Source organism: Amblyraja radiata, chromosome 24 (assembly GCF_010909765.2).
Source record: "Amblyraja radiata isolate CabotCenter1 chromosome 24, sAmbRad1.1.pri, whole genome shotgun sequence".
NCBI classification, from domain to species: Eukaryota; Metazoa; Chordata; class Chondrichthyes; order Rajiformes; family Rajidae; genus Amblyraja; species Amblyraja radiata.
In genome coordinates this window covers 1,295,889-1,310,575 of record NC_045979.1, presented here as the reverse complement: position 1 = coordinate 1,310,575, position 14,687 = coordinate 1,295,889, and the positions used below count along the sequence as shown (strand labels likewise).

General features: G+C 46.8%; 1 protein-coding gene across 1 annotated transcript in view; it reads left to right on the top strand.

Moving 5' to 3' along the window:
* Positions 1-1,260: 1,260 nt before the first annotated feature.
* The window catches only part of LOC116986682 (ATP-sensitive inward rectifier potassium channel 10-like), a 51,688-nt gene continuing 38,261 nt past the window's right edge, over positions 1,261-14,687 (top strand). Inside the window, exon 1 of the mRNA XM_033042250.1 lies at positions 1,261-1,446. The gene's annotated coding sequence lies outside the window, so the exon portion shown is untranslated. The remainder of the gene's footprint in view (positions 1,447-14,687) is intronic.

The following is a 14,687-nucleotide window of genomic DNA, read 5'->3' as shown; positions in this document are numbered from 1 at the left end:
TCCCTCCTAACTCCATTCTCCTGCCTTCTCCCCATAACCCCTGATACCTGTACTTATGAAGAATCTGTCTATCTCTGCATTTCACCATGTTTCTATGAGAGCATAGACAGGATAGACTCATTCTTCTAAATTCCAGTGAGTACGGGCCCAGTGCTGACAAATGCTCATCATAGGTTAACCTACTCATTCTTGGGATAATTCTTGTAAACCTCCTCTGGACCCTCTCCAGAGCCAGCACATCCTTCCTCAGATATGGTGCCCAAAATTGCTCACAATATTCCAAATGCAGCCTTACCAGTGCCTTTTGGAGCCTCAACATTACATCCCTGTTTTTGTATACGCCCTCTTGAAATAAATGCTAGCATTGAATTTGCTTTCTTTACTACCAATTCGACTTGCAGATTAACTTTTTGGGAATCCTGCACCAGCACTCCCGTCCCTTTGCAATCTGTCTCCCCACTCTCTCTCTCCCCAATCTCTCTCCCCAATCTCTCTTTCACCCCCAATCTTTCTCCCCAATTGCTCTGTCTTCAATCTCTCTCCCATTTGCCTCTCTCGCCCTCTTTCTTAGTCACCTCGTTTCTCTATCTCCCACATTTCTCTGTCTTTCTTTTTCTCCTTCTCACCCCATTTCTCTCTACCTATCTACCTCTGCCATCATCTCTCCTCATGCTCTCCTCCTCCTCGATGTATCTTCCTCCCTATATTTAACATCCCTATCTCCCTCTCCCACCCATATCTCTTTCTCTCCCTCTCTCATCATCCCTCAATCACTCTCTCAGTCAGTCAATCTCTCTCTTCTTCCCTCTCTCTGTAACTATCTTTCACTCTCTTCACCTTTCAATCTCACTTGGTTCTCTCCCTTTCTCACCCCTCACCGTCTCTCTCTCTGTATCATACTCTCTCTCTTTCAACACACTGCCTCCGCTGTTCTGTCTCTCCTCTTACTTTGTGTTTATCTCTCTATCTTTCCCGCTACACCAAGATCTCTTGCTCTCTCTCTTCCTTGCTTGCTCCCCACGCTCCCTGTCTCTGTCTGTCTCTCACTGTCTTCTCCCAGTTGCTCTCTTTCTCCCTCTCTCTCTCTTGCTTCTCTCATGCTCTTTCTTTCCCTGGTCCATTCCCTTAGCAGCTCTGACACACCCCCTCTGTCTCTCTGTTGCCCTCTATCACTCGCCTGTGCCCCTGCAGGAGCTGGCACTGCCAGTTCCGAGTCCACGCCTGCAGCCTCTGTGCCCACTCCGCACTGAGGCCAAGCCCTCCTCCCAGAGCTCTGGCACAGGGCGCTGAAAGTCAGCTGTTCTCAGGAGGGGGAATGAACTGCGGAGAGGCTGAGCGACAGAGATTGTACACAACAGAGAGAGAGGACAGGACAAAACTCTCCAGCAATGCAGGCAACGACACAACGACCCCCACCTTGAAAGTTCCATCCATCGAAATACCAAGGTATGAAATTCTGTTAACGTGGGCAGTCATGGCACAGGTCAGACACAGTGTGAAGCTTCCTCTACACTGTCCCATCACACACTCCTGGTGCATGGATTAGGCACAGAGTGAAGGTTGTCCCAGGGCATGTGGAGTGATGCTCACTCAAAATTATCCCATCACACACTACTAGGACACGGGTCAGATGCAGAGTGAAGCTCCCTCTACACTGTCCTGTCACACACTCCCAGGGTGCAGATGTAGATCAAGTGATGTTTCATAGCCATAATATTATAGTAGGGGAATTAAATTACTCTATATTAATTGGGATTGCCTCACTGTGAATGGAGGATACAAGGTGGACTTTCTAAACTGCAACCAGGAGTGCTTCCTTGCCAGTTGTGTGGAAGAACTGCTCGCGATGGGTCAGAGCCAGACAAGGGAACTCAGGAAAGAGAACTGTGATGCACTGGGACATGTCCACATTACCTAAAGACAAACCGTAAACACACAGAGGAGGATAACAATCAAGTGTATCCCAGAACACTATGGAAAGCCCTCTACCATTATCCACTGCCTCCGTTAGCTAAGTACCAACTGTAATTGGATCCAAAGGTCTGTAATCTTTTGAACTAGTGTTCCATATGGGAGCTTGTCAAATGCTTTACTGAAGTTAAAAAAGTTCACAAAGTGCTCCTGTAACATAGTGGGCAGGTGCCCTGATCAATACCTTATGTAATCAGCTTGGTCAGTTGGGACCCACCTTTGTCATAAACACGTTAGCTAAGTCTAGTCCTTGCCTTTCCAAGTAGTCATGAATCCTGTCCCTCAGAAACGTTTCCAATAACTTTTCTCTACTGGAGGTGGTGAAGGTGCAAACACGTATGAAGGTGGACAAATCACCTGTGTCTCAACAGATCAGGTGGCACGGTGATGCAGCAATAGAGCTGCTGCCTTACAGCACCAGAGACCCGGGTTTGATCCTGACTCTAGGTACTGTTTGTACTGTTTTCCCTGTGACCACGGGGGGTTTCTCCAGGTTTCTTCCTGCGCTCCAAAGATGTACAGGTTAGTAGGTTAATTGGAATTTAGAAATTGTAAATTGTTCCTAGTGCTCGTGTAGAGACTGATCGCTGGTTGGCTTGGACTCGGTGGGTTGAAAGGCCTGTTTTTAAGCTGTACCTCTAAAGTACAGATATATCCAAGAACACTGTGGGAAGCTAGGGAGGAAATTGCAGGTGCCCATCGTTAAATACGGATGAGGTGCTGTAAAACTCGAGGGTGGCAAATGTTGTGCCTCTAATTAAGAAGGGCTTCAGAGAAAAGCCCGGGACCTTCAAGCCAGTGAGCCAAGGTTCTATGATGAGAAGGATACTCGAGAGTATTCTGAGGGATAAGAGGGATTGTTGAGGGATAGTTAGCACAGTTTTGTAACTGGGAGATCATGTCTCGTGAATCTGATGGAGTATTTTTGGAGACCAAGAAGGGTTGATGAAGCAAGAGCTATAATTTGACACGGTTGTGTGGGTGGTGAGAGCACGGGATCCAAGTAGCGATAGCCGATTGGATAGAAAATTGGTGTCACAGCAGGAAACAAAGGTTGCTTCTTGGACTGGAGGCCTGTGATTAGTGGTGTGCCTCAGGTTTCTGAGCTGAGCCCATTGCTGATTTTCATCTATATCAATGATCTGATGAGAATGTACTAGGCATGTAAGTTTGCAGATGACACTAATATGGGTGGTTGTGATAAATTGCAGCAGGATCTTGATTGATTGGCCAGGTGGGCTGAGGAATGGTTGATGGCATTTAATACAGAGAAATATGAGATGTTGCATTTTTGGAAGGCTAACCAGGACAGGACCTACACAGTGAATGGCAGGGCTCTGGGATGTGTTGTTGAGCAGAGCGATGTAGGTGTGCAGGGACAGAGTTCCTCGAAACTGGCATCACAGGTAGATAGGATGGTCAAGAAGGCTTTCATCCTTCAGAGTATTGAGTATACAAGTTGGGAGGCCATGTTACAGACATCGGTAAGACCACATTTAGAGTAATGTGTTCAGTTTTAATCACCCTATTATAGGAAAGATGTCGCGAAGCTGGTAAGATTCTGTGATCGGAAGGATACTCGAGAGTATTCTGAGAGATAAGAGGGATGGTTGAGGCAGAGAAGATTTACGAGGATATTGCCAGGACTCGAGGCTATGATTTTATTCCTTGGAGCGCAGGAGGATGAGCGTAATCTTATGGGGTTGAATAAGATTATGAGAGGAATAGATATGGTAAATTCACGGAGTCTTTTACCCAGAGTTGGGGAATCAAGAATGAGAGGATATAGGTTTAAGGTGAAGGGGGAAAGATTTAATAGGAAGCTGCAGACAGCTTTATTACACAGAAGGTAGTAGGTATATGGAACACACTGCTGGAGGAGGTGGATGAGGCAGGTAGTATCACAATGTTTAAGAGACATTTGGACAAGTACATGAATAGGATAGGTTTAGACGGTTATGGGCCAAGAGCGGGCGGGTGGGACTAGTGTGGATGGGGCATATTGGTTGGAGTGGGCAAATTGGGCTGAAGTGCCTGTTTCCACGCTACATGACTATGACGACTCCACGACTGATGTGAGGCTCATTGGTTTGTAAATACCTGCTGCCTTCTTGAAAAGTGAACCAGGTTTGCCAGCCTCCAGTCATCTGGTAACTCACCTGTGACTTGCGAACACTTAAAAATCTCAACCAGAGTCTAAACTAGCTCTGTAGGAAGGAACTGTAGGTGCTGGTTTACACCAAAGTTAGCCACAAAAAGCTGGAGTAACTCTGTGGGTCAGGCAGCACTTCTGGAGGAAAGGAATCGGTGATATTTCGGGTCCAGACCCTTATGTCTGAAGAAGGGTCTCGACCTGAAATGTCACCTATTTCTTTCCTCTAGAGGTGCTGCCTGACCCATAGAGTTAGTCCAGCTTTTTGTGTCTATCCAAGCTATCTCTTCCTTTGCGTCCTGTATCAATTCCCAACTAGCCCTAGGGATCAATGGAGAGACAGGAAATGTGAATGGGATTTTTTCATCTTCTAACACCGAATACTTGTGCACCTTCTCATTATGTATAGAGACCTGCATGAGATTTTCACCAACAAGGTGAAATTTTAAGAGTACAGAATCTTTATGTCCCTGTTCGGTTGAAAGGAAAGAGTAATAATTGGAAAGAGCCATGGTTTTCAAGGGAAAATGGACACGGTCCGGAAAAAGAGAGAGATCTACAATAATTATAGGCAGCATGGAGTAAATGAGGTGCTTAAGGAGTATAAAGAATGTAAAAAGAATCTTAAGAAAGAAATTAGAAAAGCTAAAAGATATGAGGTTGCTTTGGCAAGTAAGGTGAAAGTAAATCCAAAAGGTTTCTACAGCTATATTAACAGCAAAAGGATAACGAGGGATAAAATTGGTCCATTAGAGAGTCAGAGTGGACAACTATCTGCAGAGCCAAAAGAGATGGGGGAGATATTGAACAATTTCTTTTCTTCGGTATTCACCAAGGAGTAGGATATTGAATTATGTGAGGTAAGGGAAACAAGTAGAGTAGCTATGGGGATCAAAGAAGAGGAAGTAATGACATTTTTGAAAAATATAAAAGTGGATAAGTCTCCAGGTCCTGACAAGATATTCCCTAGGTCATTGAGGGAAGTTAGTGTAGAAATAGCAGGGGCTATGACAGAAATATTTCAAGTGTCATTAGAAATGGGAATGGTGCCGGAGGATTGGCGTACTACGCATGTTGTTCCATTGTTTAAAAAGGGTTCTAAGAGTAAACCTAGCAATTATAGACCTGTTAGTTTGATGTCAGTGGTGGGCAAATTAATGGAAAGGATACTTGGAGATAATATATATATAATCATCTGGATAAACAGGGTCTGATTAGGAACAGTCAACATGGATTTGTGCATGGAAGGTCATGTTTGACTAATCTTCTTGAATTTTTTGAAGAGGTTACTAGGGATATTGATGAGGGTAAAGCAGTGGATGTTGTCTATATGGACTTCAGTAAGGCCTTTGACAATGTTCCACATGGAAGGTTGGTTAAGAAGGTTCAATTGTTGGGTATTAATAGTGGAGTAGCAAGATGGATTCAATAGTGTCGGTGCCGCCGCCGCCGATGCCGGTGTCGCCGCCGCCAATGTCGATGCCGATGCCGAGGCTCCGGGCGGTCCCCTCAGGAAATGCCGCTCCAGGCCCGCTGGTAGGCCGCGAGGACGGGTCTAAAGTGCAGCCCGGAGAAAAGCTGCATCTCTGACCAGGTAGGGACCTTGAAAATTAGTTTCCCCCTTCCCCCCTCCCCACACATAAAAAAGCTAGAACTCCTTAAAAACAAAACACTAAACTAACTAAAAATAAGAAAAAAAGAAATGAAAAACAGACAGCTGCAGGCTAGGCAGCCATACCCCCTACAGGTCGGCGCTGAATGGGAGATGCCAGAGAGTAATGGTGGATAACTGTTTGTCAGGTTGGAGGCCGGTGACTAGTGGGGTGCCTCAGGGATCTGTGTTGGGTCCACTGTTGTTTGTCATGTACATCAATGATCTGGATGATGGTGTGGTAAATTGGATTAGTAAGTATGCAGATGATACTAAGATAGGTGGTGTTGTGGATAATGAAGTAGATTTTCAAAGTCTACAGAGAGATTTAGGCCATTTGGAAGAGTGGGCTGAAAGATGGCAGATGGAGTTTAATGCTGATAAGTGTGAGGTGCTACATCTCGGCAGGACAAATCAAAATAGGACGTACATGGTAAATGGTAGCGAATTGAGGAATGCAGTTGAACAGAGGGATCTAGGAATAACACTGCATAGTTCCCTGAAGGTGGAATCTCATGTAGATAGGGTGGCAAAGAAAGCTTTTGGTATGCTAGCCTTTATAAATCGGAGCATTGAGTATAGAAGTTGGGATGTAATGTTAAAATTGTACAAGGCATTGGTGAGGCCAATTCTGGAGTATGGTGTACAATTTTGGTCGCCAAATTATAGGAAAGATGTCACCAAAATAGAGAGAGTACAGAGGAGATTTACTAGAATGTTGCCTGGGTTTCAGCACCTAAGTTACAGAGAAAGGTTGAATAAGATAGGTCTTTATTCTTTGGAACGCAGAAGTTTGAGGGGAGACTTGATAGACGTCTTTAAAATTATGAGAGGGATAGACAGAGTTGATGTGGATAAGCTTTTTCCATTGAGAGTAGGGAAGATTCAAACAAGAGGACATGATTTGAGAATTAAGGAACAAAAGTTTAGGGCTAACATAAGGGGGAACTTCTTTACTCAGAGAGTGGTAGCTGTGTGGAATGAGCTTCCAGTGCAGGCAGGTTCGATTTTATCATTTAAAAATAAATTGGATAGGTATATGGATGGGAAAGGAATGGAGGGTTATGGTCTGCATGCAGGTAGATGGGACTAGGTGAGAGTAAGTGTTCGGCACGGACTAGAAGGGCCGAGATGGCCTGTTTCCGTGCTGTAATTGTTATATAGAAACATAGAAAATAGGTGCAGGAATAGGCCATTCGGCGCTTCGAGCCTGCACCGCCATTCAATATGATCATGGCTGATCATCCAACTCAGTATCCTGTACCTGCCTTCTCTCCATACCCCCTGATCTATTTAGCCACAAGGGCCACATCTAACTCCCTCTTAAATATAGCCAATGAACTGGCCTCAACTACCTTCTGTAGCAGAGAATTCCAGAGATTCACCACTCTCTGTGTGAAAAATGTTTTCCTCATCTCGGTCCTAAAAGATTTCCCCCTTATCCTTAAATTGTGACCCCTTGTTCTGGACTTCCCCAACATCGGGAACAATCTTCCTGCATCTAGCCTGTCCAACCCCTTAAGAATTTTGTAAGTTTCTATAAGATCCCCCCTCAAACTTCTAAATTCTAGCGAGTACAAGCTGAGTCTTCCCAATCTTTCTTCATATGAAAGTCCTGACATCCCAGGAATCAGTCTGGTGAACCTTCTCTGTACTCCCTCTACGGCAAGAATGTATTTCCTCAGATTAGGAGACCAAAACTGTATGCACTACTCCAGGTGTGGTCTCACCAAGACCCTGTACAACTGCAGTAGAAACTCCCTGCTCCTATACTCAAATCCTTTTGCTATGAATGCTAACATACCATTCGCTTTCTTCACTGCCTGCTGCACCTGCATGCCTACTTTTAATGACTGGTGTACCATGACACCCATGTCTCGTTGCATCTCCCCTTTTCCTAATCGGCTACCATTCATATAATAGGTCTGAAAATCTTTCCTGTTTTTGCCACCAAAGTGGATAACCTCACATTTATCCACATGATACTGCATCTGCCATGCATTTGCCCACTCACCCAGCCTATCCAAGTCACCTTGCAGCCTCCTAGCATCCTCCTCACAGCTAACACTGCCCCCCAGCTTAGTGTCATCCGCAAACTTGGAGATGTTGCATTCAATTCCCTCGTCCAAATCATTAATATATATTGTAAATAGCTGGGGTCCCAGCACTGAGCCTTGCGGTACCCCACTAGTCACTGCCTGCCATTGTGAAAAGGACCCGTTTACCCCTACTCTTTGCTTCCTGTCTGCCAGCCAGTTCTCTATCCACATCAATACTGAACCCCCAATACCGTGTGCTTTAAGTTTGCATACTAATCTCTTATGTGGGACCTTGTCGAAAGCCTTCTGAAAGTCCAGATGGTTATATATGGTTATAGATGGTTATTCTATATGGTTATATATGATGAGAAATAACCCTGGATGCTATGAGAGGTAGAGGGGAATGGGGAGACAGGAAGGGAGGAATGCAAGAAACCTGACAGGTAAAGGTCGGTGAACTCAGGATGTGATTGGTACTTGGATGGGAATATGACAGGCCTCCCATTTGACAGCTGGAAGGACAAATGGAGATTGCAGATAGCTGTAAGATAACAGGCTTGTAATAGTATCATTCCACCCTCCCTGATAGTGACTGGGACAGCCACAGTACAGAGGGCTTGGATGGAGAGGAAGTTGGTAACTTTGTCCAGGAACGTGTTCGCAAGCATTAAATAGATGCCTAAACAGACAGGGCATCTAACTCTGTTCTTTCATAACAATCCTATTAGGAAATGAGGCTGGGCAAGTGACTGAGTGTCAGTGGGGACAAGCACTATAATTCTAATGATTTTTAAATAGTTATGGAAAAAGATAGGACTGGTCCACAAGTGGAAGTCTGAAACTGGGACAAGTCAAATTTTGAAAGTGTTGTACAGGAACTGTTGCGTGGGGAAGCTGTTTGTAGATGAAAGAATGCCTGGCAAGTGGGAGGCTTTTAAATGTGGTTAATAGAGAGTTCAGGACTGCTTCTTATTAGTGAAAGGCAAGGCCTGTGGGTTTCGAGAAACCTGGTTGATGAGGGATATTGAGTTTCCAGTCAGCATAAAGAACAGCTGTGTCAGGTATAAAGGCTTGGATCAAGCAAATCCCTTGAGGGGTATAAGGGATGTAGGAGCACATTTAAAAGGATAATCAGGAGGTTAAAAGATGACAAGGCTTTGACAGATAAGGTAAAGGAGAACCCAAAGAGATTTAGTTTACTTTAGTCTCGAAATACAGCACGGAAACAGGCCCTTCGGCCCATCGAGTCCGCCCCGACCGGTGATCCCTGCACTTTAACACTCTCCTACACACAATAGGGACCATTTACAATTATACCAAGCTAATGCCTGTACATCTTTGGATTGTGGGAGGAAACCAAAGATCTCGGAGATCACCCATGTGGTTACAGGAAGAACGTTGAAACTTGGTAAAGACAGCACCTGTAGTCGGGAGTGAAGCCGGGACTCTGGCACTATAAACGCAGCAGCTCTACCAACGCACCATCGTGCCACTCAGATTCTATATAACCATATAACAATTACAGCACGGAAACAGGCCATCTCGGCCCTTCAAGTCCGTGCTGAACACTTACTCTCACCTAGTCCCATCTACCTGCACTCAGACCATAACCCTCCATTCCTTTCCCGTCCATATACCTATCCAATTTATTTTTAAATTATAAAATCGAACCTGCCTCCACCACTTCCACTGGAAGCTCATTCCACACAGCTACCACTCTCTGAGTAATGAAGTTCCCCCTCATGTTACCCCTAAACTTCTGTCCCTTAATTCTCAAATCTTTATTAAAAGCTGAACAGTAACTAGGGAGAACATCGGGCCCCTTAAGGTTCCATACAGACATGAGTGTGGAGCCACAGGAGATATAACCATATAACCATATAACAATTACAGCACGGAAACAGGCCATCTCGGCCCTACAAGTCCGTGCCGAACAACTTTTTTCCCTCAGTCCCACCTGCCTGCACTCATACCATAACCCTCCATTCCCTTCTCATCCATATGCCTATCCAATTTATTTTTAAATGATACCAACGAACCTGCCTCCACCACTTCCACTGGAAGCTCATTCCACACCGCAACCACTCTCTGAGTAAAGAAGTTCCCCCTCATATTACCCCTAAACTTCTGTCCCTTAATTCTGAAGTCATGTCCTCTTGTTTGAATCTTCCCTATTCTCAAAGGGAAAAGCTTTGAGAAGGGCAACCTGTTAAATTAATATTTATCATGGAGAAGGAAAGAAGCTAAGGAATTAAGGGAAATGAGGAGTGATGTATTAGAACAAATTCACATTACAACAAAGAGGTGCAGACGGTCTTAAGGCACAAAAAGAGGGATAAATCTTGAGGACCTCATCCATTGTATCCAAGGACATTGTAAGAACCTCTATGTTTTAAAGACACAACGTTGAAAGAGGCCCTTTAGCCCACCGAATCCACTCTGATCATCAATCACCCATTCATACTTGTTCTATGTTATAGAGAATAGACAATAGACAATAGGTGCAGGAGTCGGCCATTCGGCCCTTTTGAGCCAGCACAGCCATTCAATGTGATCATGGCTGATCATCCACAATCAGTTCGGTGGGCGGCGCGACTTTCGTCAGCAGCGGCCTCTGCAGTCCGTCTGCGTTTTTATTATTTTATGTCTATGTTTTTATGTAGTTTTTGTTATTTTTTGTTGGGGTATGTGTGTGGGGGGGGTGGGGGTGGTGTGGGGGAGGAGGGGGTAACTTTTAAATCTCTCCCTGCACGGGAGACCCAACCTTTTCTTTGTCGGGTCTCCGTTGTCGTTGGGGCTGCAACGAGGAGCGGCCTCCAACAGGAAGACCGGGGGCTGTGGTGCCGACTACCACCTCACCGTCGCGGAGCTGGCCGAGTCCAGAGCGGGTGGAGCTGTGGTGGACGCTGCTGCGGCCCGACCTCCGGAGATTCGGAGGCTGCAACTGCGGGTCTGGCGGGCGGCGGCACCGGGAGCCCGCGGGTCCCTGGAGGGAGACCGCTTTTCGGGGCTTCCGCAACGGCGACTTCTCCCGCCCGAGTTGCGGGGTTGAAGAGCTCCTGGAGCGGGGCCTTACAGCACCGCCCCGCGCGGCTTGGAATGGCTGCGGGTCTCTGCGAGTGCGCGCCGGGGGCTCTAACATCTAGAACCCGGTGTGCGACCTTGCATCACCCGGCGTGGCTTTAATGGCCGCGGGACAATTCGCCATCGCCCGCCGGGGGCTTTGACTTTGACTCTGACATCGGGGGGGAGAGTGCAGTGGAGAGATAAGTTTTTTTGGCGCAGCAATGTGATGGATGTTTATGTAAATTATGTTGTGTCTTGGGTCTATTTGTTTGTAATGTATGGCTGCAGAAACGACATTTTGTTTGGACCTCAAGGGGTCCAAATGACAATAAATTGAATTGTATTGTATTGTATTGTATATAGTACCCCGTTCCTGCCTTCTCCCCATATCCTTTGACAATCTTTAAGAGCTCTATCTAACTCTCTCCTGAAAGCATGGCAGAATTCACAACTCTCTGGGTGAAAAAGTTCTTCCTCATCTCCGTTCTAAATGGCTTACCCCTTATTCTTAAACTGTGGCCCTTGGTTCTGGATTCCCCCAATATCGGGAACATGTTTCCTACCTCTAGCGTGTCCAATCCCTTAATAATCTTATGTTTCAATAAGACCCTCTCATCCTTCTAAATTCCAGAGTATACAAGTCCAGTCGCTCCATTCTTTCAACATATGACAGTCCCGCCATCCTGGGAATTAACCTTGTGAACTTACGCTGCACTACGCTATTCTCTTTGTTACCTGTCTGCCAACCAATTTTCTATCCATGTCAGTATCCTACCCCTAATACCATGTGCTCTAATTTAGTCCACTAATCTCCTATGTTGGACCTTATCAATGGCTTTCTGAAAGTCCAGGTACATTACATCCACTTGTCCATTTCCCTAGTTACATCCTCAAAAAATTCCAGAAGATTACTCAAGCATGATTTCCCCTTTGTAAATCCATGCTGACTCAGACCGATCCTGTCACTGCAATCCATCTATTTCATCGTTTATAATTGACTCCAGCATCTTCCCCACCACGGATGTCAGGCTAACTAGTCTATAATTCCCTGTTTTCTCTCTCTCTCGTTTCTTAAAAAGTGTGATAACATTAGCTACCCTCCAATCCACTGGAACTGATCCTGATCTATAGAACATTGGAAAATAATCACCAATGCGTCCACAAATTCTAGATCCACTTCCTTTAGTACCCTGGGATGCAGACCATCAAGCCCTGGGGATTTATCAGCCTTCAGTCCCATCAGTCTACCCAACACCATTTCCTGCCTAATGTGAATTTCCTTCAGTTCTTCCGTCATCCTAGGTCCTCTGGCCAATAGTACATCTGGGAGATTTTTTGTGTCTTCCTTAGTGAAGACAGATCCAAAGTATCTGTTCAACTCGTCAGCCATTTCCTTGTTCCCTATAATAAATTCACCTGTTTCTGTCTTCAAGGGTCCAACTTTGGACTGAACTAATTTTTTCCGCTTTACATACTTAAAGAAGCTTTTACTATCCTTTATATTCTTGGCTAGCTTACCTTCGTACCTCATCTTTTCTCCCCATATTGCCTTTTTAGTTATCTTGTGTTGCTCTTTAAAAGTTTCCCAATCCTCTGGCTTCCCGCTCATCTTTGCTATGTTATACTTCTCTTTTATTTTTATACTGTCCTTGACTTCCCTTGTCAGCCACGGTCGCCCCTTATTCCCCTTGGAATCTTTCTTCCTCTTTGGAATGAAGTGATCCTGTATTATTCCCACAAATACCTGCCATTGTTGTTCCACTGTCATCTCTGCTGGGGTCTCTTTCCAGTCAACTTTGGCCAGCTCTTCCCTCGTGGCTCCATAGCCCCCTTTGCTCAACTGTAATACTGACACTTCCGATTTTCCCTTCTCCCTCTCAAATTGTAGATTAAAAATTATCATATTATGGTCACTACTTCCTAATGGCTCCTTTACCTCGAGTCCCCTTATCAAATTCAGTTCATTACACAACACTGAATCCAGAATTGCCTTCTCCCTGGTAAACTCCAGTATAAGCTGCTCTAAGAATCCATCTCGGTGGCACTCCACAAACTCCCTTTCTTGGGGTCCAGCACCAACCTGATTTTCCCAGTCTACCTGCATGTTGAAATCTCCCATAACCAGCATAGCATTACCTTTACGACATGCCAATTTTAACTCTTGATTCAACTTGCACCCTATAAGCAGGCTACTGTTTGGGAGCCTGTAGATAACTCCCATTAGGGTCTTTTTACCCCTACAATTCCTCAGCTCTATCCATACTGACTCTACATCTCCTGATTCTATGTCACCCCTCGCAAGCGACTGAATTTCATTCCTTACCAACAGAGCTACCCCACCCCCTCTACCCCTCTGCTCCTCTGCCCCTCTGCCCCTCTGCCCCTCTGCCCCTCTGCCCCACCCCCTCTACCCCTCTGCTCATCTGCCCCTCTGCCCCTCTGCCCCTCTGCCCCTCTGCCCCTCTGCCCCTCTGCCCCTCTGCCCCACCCCCTCTGCCCCTCTGCCCCACCCCCTCTACCCCTCTGCCCCTCTACCCCTCTACCCCTCTGCCCCTCTACCCCTCTACCCCTCTGCCCCTCTACCCCTCTACCCCTCTGCCCCTCTACCCCTCTGCTCCTCTGCCCCTCTGCCCCTCTGCCCCTCTGCCCCTCTACCCCTCTGCCCCTCTACCCCTCTACCCCTCTGCCCCTCTACCCCTCTGCCCCTCTTCCCCTCTGCCCCACCCCCTCTGCCCCTCTGCCCCTCTTCCCCTCTGCCCCTCTACCCCTCTGCCCCTCTGCCCCTCTGCCCCTCTACCCCTCTACCCCTCTGCCCCTCTGCCCCACCCACCCCTCTGCCCCTCTGCCCCTCTGCCCCACCCCCTCTGCCCCTCTGCCCCTCTGCCCCTCTGCCCCTCTGCCCCTCTGCCCCTCTGCCCCTCTGCTCCTCTACCCCTCTGCCCCTCTGCCCCTCTACCCCTCTGCCCCTCTGCCCCTCTGCCCCTCTACCCCTCTGCCCCTCTGCCCCTCTGCCCCTCTGCCCCTCTACCCCTCTGCCCCTCTGCCCCTCTGCCCCTCTGCCCCTCTGCCCCTCTGCCCCTCTACCCCTCTGCCCCTCTACCCCTCTGCCCCTCTACCCCTCTACCCCTCTACCCCTCTACCCCTCTGCCCCTCTGCCCCTCTACCCCTCTACCCCTCTGCCCCTCTGCCCCTCTGCCCCTCTGCCCCTCTGCCCATCCCCGTCTGTCTTTTCGATAGGAGGTATACCCTTGAATATTCAGTTCCCAGCCCTGGCCCTCTTGCAGCCATGTCTCTGTAATTCCCACAACATCATACTTGCCAATTTGTAACTGAGCCTCAAGCTCATCCATTTTATTTCTAATATTTTGTGCATTCATATATAATACTTTTAATCCATTACCTCGCCTTTCACATCAATTTCTATTTCACGGCCATACTCTCCTATCCCTTTACGAGCTTTCTGCCCCGTTAATTCTTGTGTCATTCTTAACTTTTCCTATACTCTCTTTCCCTTTAACTCCATCCTTGTATTTCCAATTTGTCTCCTCCCTCCCTCCCCACCCCCCCCCCCCCACTATTTAGTTTAAACCCATGTAGCAGTGGCAAACCTGCCTGCCAGAATGCTGGTCCCCCACCTGTAAGGTGCCACCCGTCCCTTTTGTACAATTCACCCTTACCCCGAAACAGATCCCAGTGGTTTAGAATCTAAATCCCTGCCCCCCGCACCAGCTCCTCACCTACACACTCAGATCCGCTATCTCCCTGTTCCTGCCATCACTTTTTCATTCACTCCCTACATATTTGGGGG